Genomic DNA, 12,352 nt, shown 5'->3' with positions numbered 1-12,352 from the left:
AGGAATATTTTAAGGCACAATGGATTTTAGTTTTGAAAACATATTTTGTCTTTTTCTCTACCTCTAATGTAAAATGCAGAAAGTGCATTACATCATCAGTAAAACCAACTACTTTTTTTTTTTAAGTTATGAGTCTGACCTGGGGCAAATGGTTTTGCAAAAAACACTAGCGTTTGTTGTAATCTGCTTGGATTATTGTTTGGATTGAAGGGCGGGGGTTGGCAAACAGCAAAACAAAGAGGACCTGAAAATGTGGAAAATGGCATTTTGAAATCACTTTACCACCGTCACTGACCACTCTGCTGTTTGAATTGTGCAGACGGGGTCAACTCCACCCTTACGAAAATGATCTTTCAAACGTCAAACACATTAGGGTGCCATCCGGAAACAATATCAAGAGAGGATAGTGTTAAATATAAAACCAAGAATACAGTTTGAAACTCATTAAAGACACCCCACAGATACATTTAAGATGTGGCAATACTCTGCATTGAATTATATTTTGTCAGCATGACCTGTTCGGTAACAACAGAGCTGAGGAGCAGATCTCGTGCGTTACTGAGAATTTTAGAAAGTACAGTATGAATATGCAAATTGAATATGCCTTAAGCTGCAGCCACCACCACTGTTGTTACCCGTAACATGATAACTATCTACAGGCACACACATTGCAACAAGCTGATAATTATCATGTTTGTTTCATGCTCTGAAATAATTTGGATTGCAAAGGGTATGACTGATGTTGGAAGCAAATTATGGTGATTGTGCTGTGTTGGAAAGGACATAACTTAGATATACTTTGAATGTCTAAATGCACTGGTGGTATTATTAGACTTTCTGGCATTGTATTATTAGAAATAGTTCTTTAGTACAACATTTTATCCATGGCATCTCAAATGTAACATTACAACAAAGTATCTCTAACAAAATGAGCAAGTCACAAACTTTATGTATTAGTCTGTACATACATTAGTCTGTATAGTGAAAGTGAAATATGTCTTTTATTTAGCAGGGGTTAAAAATATATGGACAGACACATCTAATCTCATGCATCCAAAATCTAAACATCTTTCATGTGTTTGCTGTCCTAAAGTTTCATCCCACTCTGCCTCAAAGTATCTCATAAATATGTTTAGTCTTGAATTGGGAAGATCACTGACCAGAGGACAACTCTGCTTACATTTTCAAAGTATACTTCAACTGTTTTCCAGTAAGCTCAGTGTTTCATTTCAGGGTCACGGCTGGAAGGGTCGCCATGGAAGCTGGGGGTCAAAGTAGATTCTTCCTCCCTGCAGAGGGAAGACAGAGGAAGCAGGCCTATTCCTGGAGTACACACACACACACACACACACACACACACACACACAGTGATGTACCAATGTAAATGATGACCTTTTACCTTCATGCACAGTGTACGTAGTGACTGACAAACACACTGGGGACACACTTCTGTCACTGACAGGGTGAAGTGCGACCCCTCATTTCAATAATGCCTGCGTGTATATGTACAGTATGTGTGTGTCTGTGTGTGATAACTTGAAAGGGTATCAGGTTTACAGTGTTGCTTGCTGTCAGTCCTCAATGTACAAAAAGGAATTCCCAGTATGTTCAACAGGAAGGAGATGTCCTGTCCATGTGACTCTGTGTGTGTGTGTGTGTGCAGGTGAAATAATGTAGAAGCCAGTATGCACAGCTATCTATGACACTGGAAAAAGCAGTTTTTGTTTTATTTATTTAGTTTTAGGGCCCACGCATGAAAGGACCCTATTGAAACTGAAGGAATTATTTTTTTCTTTCTTTTTTTCTTTGTCCAAAATGATTCACATTTTTGGCGGCCTAAACATGCTCAAACACTCACCAAGCTTTGCACAAAATGTAAGGGTGGCGAAAAGGTACGTGTACATTACTCACATCTGCACCAAAATTTATATGCATGATGACAGTCCCACCCTGAACACATCCTTATATTAACAAACACTTAAAGTCATAGCGCCACCAACTGGCAACAGAAAGTGACCTTTCAATGATGTTGACCCTGTGCCCTGTTTCACCTAGATGAACAAAATGTTTGTGGCACATGTATCATCCTAAAACACACACAAACGTCTCTTGGAGTCATACTTAAAACCAAACAGGAAGTCAGCCGTTTTGATTTGAACGTGCAAAATCAATTGATTAACATGACATTTTCACAGCGTTCACACTTCGTGTACTAGTCAGAGATGGGGACTCGAGTTTGAGACTTTGACTTGAGTCCTGCTTAAGTCGCACACACAGTGACTTGAGATTCGTCCTCAAAAGGTTAATCCCAACTGTCATTATGAAAAGTCGTTATGAAAAGATGAATGAGCGTTTGTTTACTTCCCAAACTTCTGGCAGTTGATTAATATAATTTACGTCCCGCTGGCTGCCATCACGTTAATTAATAACATTGACTGCAAACAGGTTACTGGTTTATTGTTGATCACGTAACATTACAGTTTTATTTAGTTAACGTTACACTGGTTTGAGTTTGGAGGATGTGTTGACATACAGTAGTTAATAAGCTGTCATTAATTGCTTTGCACATTACATGGTTGTGCTCTGTAAGTGAAAAACAGGTTACAGTTACAGAATCCCTTTAGCTATGCAGTTTTATTAGCAACCTGGTTTGAACGCAGCAGGTAATGCAACATTCATTATAACCACGAGTGCTCAAAGACTTGTGAGCATCTCTGGTACTAGTACACAACAAATAATTAGCAGGTGTTGTCTAGCGCCACCTAGGGGACAGAGCAAGGGACTTTTAACTGTCTAAAACGCACGATAGTTCCTAGCAGCGTCTCCCGGCCTCCTGCCGTTGCACCGCAGCCGCAACACGCCCCAAAACGCGTTACAGTGAGAGGGCCCCTCATATCGCTGCTTGCAGCTTTCATTTTTAATTGAAATATAAAATATACAACAACATTTGGCCTAGTGAAAGGTCACAACGACACTGGTGCTTACAAGAAACGGAGCACACTGACTCTCACAGTCGCAACAAAATTTTTATTAGGCACAAGTTTAGAGTTTTCTGTCTTGGTCGCTTTTGGCAAATTTTCAGCAGCCAATGATTGGAATCTATTACAAAAAACTCTGAAACTACAAACTCTTGTTTCCCTCTCAGCTTTTAAAGACCTTCTGGCTGTGATATTAACGTCATTGCACGTGCCAATTTTAAACATATCTATTTTACTGTATTGTTTATCAATTCTGCCCTTTATTTTTTAAATATAATTTGGCATATCAGTATTTATTTTGTATAAGTCCACTTATGTTATCATAGATTATTTAACTGTTATCTCTGTGTGCTGTAATACCAATTCACTGTATATGACGTTTCATTAACTACTAACCTCTTTTTACCACATTGTACTTGTCTTTGTCCTTTTATGTGAAACTAAATGTTGTTCTGCACTACTTTGCCTATCTTGACCAGGTCGCCGTTGTAAATGAGAAGTTGTTCTCAATCGGCTTACCTGGTTAAATAAAGGTTAAATTAAACATTCATTAAATTTAGTTTTCTTTCATTCTGCAAAACTTGACTCATGTGAATGTACGTACAGTATATTCTGTGTTGAAGTTATCCAATCAAAATAAACAGTGGCTCTGATGGCAACACAGAACCCTGAAGCTGACTAGAGACAGTAAGTTCAAACAGTTTATTTTACAGCAACTTCAGAATGGACAGAGCAGGGGCTGGGGAAATCCTCCGTGTGGATGGTCAGTGAGGGGAGTTTGGCGTGGCAAGCAGGCAGAGGGACACAGTCGGTACAGACCGTGTGGAAACCAGCCCCTGGAACCACCACAGGTCACGTCCACTGCAATAACCTGCCAGGAAGGAAAACAGAGGGAGCAGCAAAAGAGAGAGAAAGACAGAGTGACAAAAAATGAATAAAAAACACAACAGCCAGCCACATACACCCAAAAACACAATCATACTCACACTGACAATCCCAGCCATGTCACAGCGGGAGAGTCGTGACAGGCTCACTTTATTTGTGGTTGGATAAAAGCACTGTTGTTGTCTGAATTCTGTCAAATAGGGTAAATTAATTTATTTAAGTGCTATTCTATTCATAGGTGTCATTTACACTGGGAACGCATGGGACATGTCCCACCACATATTGAAATGGCTGATTTTGTCCCCATCACTTTTTGAAAGCATTTGTTAAAATGTTCTGAAAATAGCTTGCACCAAGAAATGTTAACTAACAAATGAAAATGCTGTGAGAAAGGTTTATTTGCACAACAAGAAAACATTCAATGCAACTTAAATATAGAAGAAACAAAAAGAAAAAAAAAGAAAACAGCAGCTGATCACAGCGTTGTATTCTGCGAATTTTTATATTTACAATTGCCAGGTGAATTTTTTGTTTCTCTTTATATACAAATAAAGACTTTTCCACCATAAATTAATGGTTGGTGATGGCACAATGGATAAGACTATGCCTTTGGTGTGAGAGACCATTGTGTCCCTGAGCAAGACACTTAACCCCTAGTTGCTCCAGAGGCGTGCGACCTCTGACATGTATAGCAATAGTAAATCGACTATCTTCAAATCTCGTGACACACTTGTATCGTCATGTCCCTAATCTGAGCATTTATGTCCCCACCCATTTCAACACAAATTGACACTCTTGATTCTATTACACTTCATTTTAGCACCAAAGTTGCAATAGGCTGCCTCTCTTCACACTGGAACAGTATTAGATGTTATGAGGTCACATTTATTGGCATTTTCATGAGCCTTGTTTTTACACACTGCCTTGTTATCTATAGCAGATTTCTGAAAACTCATGTAAAAGTTTTGATGTAAACATGAAAAGGGAAGACTTCAGCTTTCGCCATTTTTGGCCCTGGGGCCACTAGTTGTCTATCACTGAAGTAGGCCTTTTTTCAGTGCCTTCCAAAATGACACATATGAAAGGAATGTGTTTTAGATCGCCTGCACGTAAAACAAATAGAAGCAGGTTTGGTTTTATTCCAGAAGCCACAGACTTGTGAACAGTTGCAGTACAAGAGATAGATTGAAGAAAAAACACGTATATTATCAAACTTTTGATTTTTGCAATGTTTTAATGGTTGTAAATTTGCTGTTTGTCAGTATTTATCTTTGCAAATTCACTTGCTTCAAATGATTTAATTAATAATAAAATGTCCTTCAATCAGACAACTTTTGCAGCAAACAAGCACTGGAATAGAACATTAAAATTTAAGAGGCAGTAGCCCAGGCCCCTAGTCTGCATTTGTTGCAGTCAACCAAGTTTCGGGTTAGAATTGATGCAATCTGGGCAGGTTGATTCATTGTCACCAAATCCAAAGACGAACATGCCTGCACTATCCATGCAAAAGTAAAAATGTAAGTTTAGTTAATTTGTAGGTTACAAAGTTGTGCCACTGAACTAAATTAATGCTGGAGAACAGCAGTCATGGTTATTGAATTGAGTGATGTAACATTTTTTTGAATATTCGGAGGTAGCTCTCCCAGCTCAAATAATCTTCCAAAGCATTTGCCTCTTAGGTCTTCAAAACTTTTGCAGTTTTACTACAAGAACTCTTGGAGGAGTGATTTCCAACCAAGTTGTCAGGTTGCCGCAACAGTGTGTCCCAAGATGTTTACCGCGTAGGTCAAAAAACACTCATACTACTGCACAAAATTATGTTTTGTTTTCCAAAAATTTTTTAGCCTCAATATGACAAGTTAAAATCACACTCTGGAGGCGTTATTGAACTGTCTGAACGGAGAACACAAAGAAAAAGATGCTTCTACTGGCTTTAATGTGTTTCAGACTTACCTAATTTTGGTAGCTATAATGAGTTTACAGCAACAAAGACACATTTTTTCCCCTGACCAGAAAACCAATACAGAAGTAATCAAAGGAGGTTTCACATTTAGTTAAAAGAGGTAAGAACTGCTTATATTGAGTTAGACTATCTGTCTGCATCTTTCCAATCATTCCCATTCCACTTATTTGGTTCTGACTCCTCTCCTTTCCCTATCCTCTCACTTCACTATTTCCCTTTTGAAACCTCACTGGGCATGTGTGTGAGAGTGTTAATTAACTTCCTGTCCAATATCCTGATCTAATTAATAGAGTGAATTTCTTTCCTCCTCTCCTCTTGCCAACTTCCTCTGTCACTGCAACCAGCTGCAGGATGAGGCAACAGCTGCTGAGCTCCCGCCAGAGTTCAAACTCAGGTCATGACCTCAACACACGACCTCTGCAACATATTCTGTTTTCATTCTGACCAATCTGACTATATCAGGGCATATTAGATCTTCATTGGGTCTTTCAGCAAAGATTATTCCTGATAGCAGAGATCCTTTGGTTGTAGCTTTTAGGTTTATTTACTTTACCAACTGCTTTGCTGGGGTAACTGTTCATCAACATCTTAGTCCAGTGATGGCATGATAAACAAAAACATGGGACGACTGCACCCAGCAACAAGCAATCATGCCACAAATAACCACCAACTTGCAAAAATATCAAGAATGTTTTCAGAAAAGCATTGTTATATGGAACGTGCAGACGCTAGGAATTTCCCTGCTCCTAGTGTTTCGCCCCTGAAAATGAGGAGGAATAATCACGAGAGTGAAAAGAGCGAGAACTTTTACTCTAATGAGGAAAATACCGCAACATCCCCAGGCATGTGGGCGGAAGCGGAAGGTGTCTCCGGATTCTAGATCAGGATTACCTTGTAGATTGTAAATTAACACTTTGCAAATGACACAATCAAAAACAAAATAAACAGAAGATAAACCACCACCTTTTTAGCGTTTAAACCTTTTTAAATCAGATGACGTTTTTGACTACATTACCCAATGTTATGGTTATGGTAATTTTTATGAACTTCTGTAAATTAATTTATTACCGTTTTAAAATCAGTAAACATCACTAACATCTAATTTACTATACTTAATTAACTTAAACTCAAATTATTAATGTGTTCTATTCTAACTTGTCACACTAGCAACACCAGGTTTATACAAACACAGGTTACAATGCCTGGCTGCATGCTCCAAAAATGCAGAGAAAATCAACATACTACACACAAGTGTCTCGCTCAAGGACACTTCAACATGCAGAGATTGAACCAACCTTGAATGTAAACCCAATGCAAAAGTTAATTAAGGTCAAGGCTAGCAACTGCCTGTCTTCAAGTGTGTCAGTGATCAAACCAAACAGCCAATCAACTTCAAAGTCTCAAAAGTCAACTTGATGAGCGATCAAGTGTTGAGCAGTTGCGAGTGTTAGTGTTAGAATACAGTATACTCTGCTTCTACCTACTTCTGCTTACTTTTGCCCTAAAATACATGGTATCAACAAACTGGGCACAGTTGTAAAAGGTGAGGCTCCTGTGGTTCCAATAGGCCCACTTTCATTTGGTCGTAACTACCACATTGTGCATGTGTAGAAGGAATCCTCCCCTGCAAGGGTGCTTCCCTACTTGTGGATTATAATTTATTAGTTTAATCCGTACAAAAACTAAAATGTAAAAATGCCACACGGCTTTCTGGTGGGGGATTACTTACTTTTGGACAAAGGCAACCATTTTGCACATTTAGATGAGTTTTGTTGCCAAAATTCAACGTCTTTCAAGTATAAAAATACATGCATTCACTTCATCCTTGTTGGGAATCTGAAACAGCATTCAGACGATTACAAGACACTACACATTTCTCACTGAAACTCAGACTAATGAGGTTCTTTGACGATTACCAGCTGCAAAATGCAGACACCCCAGTCGATTCAGCGATTGGAGACACAAACACTGAAAAGGCGGTGTCTGAGATAGAGTTGGCCTTTACAGTGAAAGGGTAATAAATTCATGAAGATTTAATTGTATGATGAAATGAACAGCTGGGCAAAGAAAATACAATTTAATTCTACATTGTCTAAACTTGCAGCTGTAGTCAGGGAGGAACCTTTTCATCATCATATCAGCAAAGGAAGAAACTGTCTGATTTATTTGAAGACATCAATAATTACATATCTATCAATAAATAATGGATTCCATGAATTTATGTCAAAAATGTATGTAAGCGTCAGTTCGGTAAACATGGATCAAGGAAGTTTTACTTCCATTACATCCGTGGCAGGGGTATGATCGATCCCATGTGGGTTGTCCTGGAGAGGGTTTGTGATGTTGAACGATCCAAAAAAACTCACTGATCCAACATCAGTCATTGATCTGAGCATGTGCGTCACCAAGTATATGAACCCTTTCAAAAATAAAGTGAGCAGTAATCTTTGGAATCAATCACCTAGCATGACTTGGTGCAAAAACAAGTTGTTGTACCCTGAAGTAACAATGGAATAGTTACAATGGAACTAAGAATAGTAAAGTACGAGCAAGAAACTTTGCCAAATTGTCATTGTAAGTCGTATTTCGTGGCGTTTCCCTCCTGGTCTCTTGTTTTGATTTTTACAAGCTATTATTCCATTTTGGGCCCTCATTTTATATTTAAATTGGTGATTAATCAAATTCTAAGTGTGATCTGGAAAAACAACGCTGCCCATTGGCATTGTTGTGGCTCTGTGAATCACTTCACAGTTTTATTTTCAAAGAATGCTTTGATGAGACGGAAAGCGAATGAGGGAGCACTGAGTCAGGGGAAAGCATGACGGAGGAAAAGGTGAGGAGGGGGAAGATGCTGAGAGGAAAGGAAAGGAGAGGGAGGGAGGGCAGAATCATAGCCCAATTGTTGTGTGTTTTCCCACCGTCAACAGCAGAGGAAGTGGAACGGAGCAGCTAAATATACAAACAGCACAATGAGGCAGCGGGCGTAGAGCAGCTGTGGAACACGGCTGTCACCAGGTTCAGGAGTGCGAAACACTGACGACCACCTTTTATTTATACAGGAAGGAGCGGTATGAGAGTACACGCTGCTTTTCAGATACACCTCCACATTCCGACATAGGCTCACATACAATCACAATATCACAGGGCTTCTCAATCTATCCATGTTAGGATGAACAAATCAACCGCTTTTTGTGATTTAGTCACATACAGTTGATGATACAACTTTATGATTGTACATTCATGCAGGCAAAAATATGTTCATTAAGAAACACAACAATTAGGAGACATCTCATGAAAATAGTTTGCATATTTTTACAGAAGAATATGTACCTGATTTGTAGTCGCGGTAATGGGTTGAAGTATATATAAAAAGACCAGTATGGTCGTTGAAAGTGAAAGACTTGAAACAGCCTCAAAAAAACACAATTGTGGCAGTGCCTACCTTAAAGACAACAAGGATCTGGCGAGTCCTGATAAATAAAGCAAGCTTGTTTTGTGAAAAGCCGGCAAGCTTTTGGCAAGATTTGGCTTTTTGAAAGCCAGCTAGCTGCTGAAAGCCAGATAACTTGCTGAGCTTTTGTGGCTGGATAGTGCTAGCATGGTAGTGATTAGCTCACAACACAAATACAGGCCATAAAGATTTGAATACCATTTAATTTAAAGCTCTGAATTATTTTACATTGAAAACCAACGTTCTGAATTAATGTGGTATGAATTGCCTAGACAGATATAAGAGGTATTATTTGCGTCCATACATTTTCAAAAATGTGAAAACTTTTATTTCACATTTGTCTTTTTTTTGTACGTGCACTTGCTCTACAGCTCCACTGTATGTGTATAACTTTAAAGAATAGATCAAACTGTTGGTAGAAGGATGCCGGCACCTTAGAATAGCAGGAAATGTCTAGACTTTGTGTATAGTACCAAAGCCACTGACATTACATAGCACTGATATATTCTGCATATATGTGTGTGTGTGTGTGTGTGTGTGTGTGTGTGTGTGTGTGTGTGTGTGTGTGTGTGTCCAGCTTTCCCAAGTCATGTGGGAATTGGACCTCTTGGCCACGGGAAAAAACAGGAAGAAATGTAGCAGACGTTTTTTCCTCATTACTGTGGCAACAGCGGATGCAGTTGTTATGTTGTTTGACTTTATATGGACCTGTACAGTAGCATGATTTGATTAGTGATAAACACATGACAGCATGACTGGACATCATCTTCATCTGTATTGACATATATGTACCATTTAAAGGACACTTTTAGCCACAGCACCTGACTGCAGTATGAGTACAATTTCCAGAACAGGAGGCTAAGCAGTACGGCGCCACATCATCATCATCATCATCATCATCATCATCATCATGGCTATCATCTTCCTCACCATCTCCATTTCATCCACATCCTCCTTTAACATCTTCTTCCACTACTCTTCTTCCTTTTCTGCATCACAATAATTCCCTCCATTAGTTTCTAGTCTTTCCAGATTACAGATATTCCACTTGTTGTCTTTCTGAATTCCATAACCGTTGCCATCGTTTTGACAGTACACTGTTTATAAAGATGGAGGACATGAAAGCTTTCCTGCTCCCTCTGCAGTATAGTTCATAAGCCCCTCAAAGGTGTTATATCAAACACAGGTGTTGTGCACTTATCACAACATTTGATGACTTCTTCTTCTTCTTCTTGTTAATGGTGAATTGTGATCGGGCGGATCATCTTCAATTCAATTTTATTAAAATTAATAAAAATGAACTTACTTTAACTTTTCACAAACATTGCAGCTTCCTCCAGTACAATTTTCACAAGTTTGAAGATAAGTTGGTTTTCCCACCCCTACTGGTCCATAGCCAAAATGGCGACAATTGAGGATGAGAAGTGTCCACATTTCCACACTCAATTTTTTGACCGTTATAAGAACACTATCCGGATACTCATAGTGCACTGCACGCTCTTATGAACTCAAAATAGCAAGTGTCTTCCATGAAATCATATGAGGTTAGCTGAATCAAGACTACCACGAGATGACAGGTTTTAACGGCAGTCCAGCACTAAAAAAGGCTAATGTTTTTTTTCTTTGCAGAAAACAGAAAGTGTTGTCATCTTGAATTAAATTACATTGAAATCCATTGTAATCATTCATTCCAAGCACTGATTTCACTAAATGCTAAACAGGCAAATTCATGAATTTCATCTGAAGCATTCACTGTAACGGATTTACAACCATCCTTCTTTAAGACCCATGTTTGAAGACACATTTGGGGTCAGAGGTGTCATGTTATGATAAAGAGAGGGCAAAGTTTGCCATATCATGCATTATGGGGTACCCAGGTTTATACAGAGGGCCTCTTCATCTGCAGTTAAATGCTCTACTATCGATCTACACACCTTCATATGGAGGGTTGTTCTGCCTATTATAGAGCCTAACAAACTGCTGCACTTTTGTGTATTATCCAGCAACTGACATAAATACAAGCAACTACAGTGAGCCGGAAGTGCAAACATGTTTGTTCCTCCTTATAGAAAGCTGATCTGTGATTTGAATCCAATATTTCAGTGGGTCTCATGCCAAAAGACACTCCTTCCTTACCAACCCAATTCAAGCCCTAGGCTGTATGGCATGCTATAACTTTTCCTGCGCACCCATTTTGTGGGAAAACAAGATCATTGCTGTTTGAGGTATATCTCATTGGTAAAGCATTTGACTGCAGATCAAGATCTTCAACTGTGGGTGTCCCTTGCCAACAAATAGTTGATGCTTTAAATTTGCTCCGAGGTAGAAGCATGAAAGATCCTGTTTTCAGATGACAAATTGTGTTGATATCACTCACTGTGTAAGTGATGAGATTGTTTTAGATTCAGTGATTGATTCTGTTGATTGATCACTATCTAGCAGGAGGGGGTATAGCTCAGTGGTAGAGCATTTGACTGCAGATCAAGAGGTCCCCAGTTCAAGTCTGGGTGCCCCCTAAACAGGCCACCTTCCTCTTTTGACCATGGGCCTCTAGCTCTACAGATTTCACAAAAACAACTGAATGCACAGGCAGCATGTAGGGCTCCTGCTAAAAGACAAATGCATCCAGTCGCAGTGCAAGTTCTCTATCCACAATCTACTTCTTCAGTATCAAACACGAAACCCCATATAAACGTAAAGCTTTGCTGTAAATAGGCAAATGCCCCCAATCGCAAGGCCAATACAGACTGAGCTGTCAGCTTTGATTCCCATAGTTCAGAAACTAATTAAATAGAAATGTTTGTTTTACCAAATGGCATGATCATTTCGAACAGTCTGATTGAATCTGACTTGGATGATGCAGAGCTCTCAAGTTGTCATGCAATCTATCTAGGTCTACTGTGAATTCATGATTGATAAACAGTGATGAGGATATAACTCAGTGGTAGTGGCAGAAACAGTGATGTGACTTATTTTAAAACAAATATTGTGCTGTTCTCCCCCTGAGCATGTATGATCTCAAAGCACTTTCACAGCATAAGCTTCATCTCTGCATGTTTATGCCGTTTGGGACCG

At 39.1% G+C, this 12,352-nt stretch overlaps 1 non-coding gene across 1 annotated transcript; it reads left to right on the top strand.

Moving 5' to 3' along the window:
* The first annotated feature begins 11,721 nt into the window (after positions 1-11,721).
* Positions 11,722-11,793, top strand: trnac-gca. Its single transcript has one exon. It is a non-coding gene; the product is annotated as a tRNA-Cys (tRNA).
* The last annotated feature ends 559 nt before the right edge of the window (positions 11,794-12,352 follow it).

The sequence above is a fragment of the Micropterus dolomieu genome, linkage group LG04, assembly GCF_021292245.1.
Source record: "Micropterus dolomieu isolate WLL.071019.BEF.003 ecotype Adirondacks linkage group LG04, ASM2129224v1, whole genome shotgun sequence".
Classification (NCBI taxonomy): domain Eukaryota; kingdom Metazoa; phylum Chordata; class Actinopteri; order Centrarchiformes; family Centrarchidae; genus Micropterus; species Micropterus dolomieu.
This window is presented reverse-complemented; position numbering and strand designations above follow the sequence as displayed.